At 42.8% G+C, this 1,240-nt stretch overlaps 1 non-coding gene across 1 annotated transcript; it reads left to right on the top strand.

Annotated features, from left to right (window-relative positions):
• The first annotated feature begins 395 nt into the window (after positions 1-395).
• LOC135875276 (U1 spliceosomal RNA) lies at positions 396-558 on the top strand. The gene has a single exon (XR_010561176.1). It is a non-coding gene; the product is annotated as a U1 spliceosomal RNA (small nuclear RNA).
• Positions 559-1,240: the final 682 nt, after the last annotated feature.

The raw sequence follows: 1,240 nt of genomic DNA, 5'->3' as shown, positions 1-1,240 counted from the left end.
GGAGTTTGGGGACTGCGCTGCATCGTCTGTTTTGTGTCTGACAGGCTGTGGTGCAAGTGAGGAGCTGAAAAGGAATATTTATTTAACATCTACTGGTTTGCGAATCTCCGAAGAACAGGGTTAACATGCGAAAAACAGCAGAGTCGAATCGATGAGTCGTATGATAATGCTGCCACCGTCACTGTGGTGTAGTGACTTTCAGAGCCACAGCAGTGATTCAAGCAAAGTTATAAATGGAGCTTTGCCATTGCTGTCTATAGAGGACTGAACTGGATGGGGACAACCTAACTGTACCAAGTATGGAAATGTTATTCTTTCTGAGTCAAATCCTGAGAGCCTTTGTCAGCTTTTATTTAGAGTTGGATTGGGACTCAGTCTCTGCGAGGCTAATCATGTGAGTAACGGCTCAGGAGATACCATTATCACCATGGTGGTTTTCCCAGGGTGAGGCTCATCCATTGCACTCCGGGTGTGCTGACCCCTGCGATTTCCCTCAAATGCAGGAAACTCGACTTCATAATTTGTGGTAGTGGGGGACTGTGTTCGCGCTTTCCCCTGGGGGGAAAAATATGAGAGTAAGGGTTACAAAAAGTAGCCCTTAGTGTTTACCCAGTTCTTATTACAGTAAGTTCCCATTGAAATCAATGGAAGGCTGTGCCTAAGTAAGGATTGAATAAGGACTGAGTAAACACTGAGTAAATTCCTCAGCCTTTTTGGGCCTTTTGCTTCTTTACACTAAGGTCCTCTCACAGTTCTATGGTATTGTAACAGAGCTTTAAAGTGGAACTAAATGAAATTTACATCCACCTTATGTGTAAAGGAGTCTTCGTGTAAATAAGAATCAGGTCCTTTGTGTTTTCCACAGATGTACTTAGTTTACCTGGAGTTAAGGGTGGGAAAAATCTATCACTTTCTTCAGGAAAAATTCCCTCAAGAGAACATTGCAGCTTTCTCAAAAAACCTCACAGATGTTTGTTAGCCTGGAAATTAAAAATTAAAACAGAGAGAAAAATGAAGCACTGAAATGTGTAGAAAGCCAAGTTAGACAAAGATGCCATATAGGGCTACAATGACATAAATTTTTCATGTTTGAAAATCTGTGGTGGTGCGAATGGAGACAAACATTGCTCAGTCAGCCAGGCATCAGAATGTTTTTATTTAGACGTTGGAGGGGCCGAAGGGAGGGGAACAGAGTGTGGGTGTAGAGACAGAAATTGGGCTGAGCTGCCAAGTCCTCAAC

The sequence above is a fragment of the Emys orbicularis genome, chromosome 2 (genome assembly GCF_028017835.1).
Source record: "Emys orbicularis isolate rEmyOrb1 chromosome 2, rEmyOrb1.hap1, whole genome shotgun sequence".
Classification (NCBI taxonomy): Eukaryota; Metazoa; Chordata; order Testudines; family Emydidae; genus Emys; species Emys orbicularis.
This window is presented reverse-complemented; position numbering and strand designations above follow the sequence as displayed.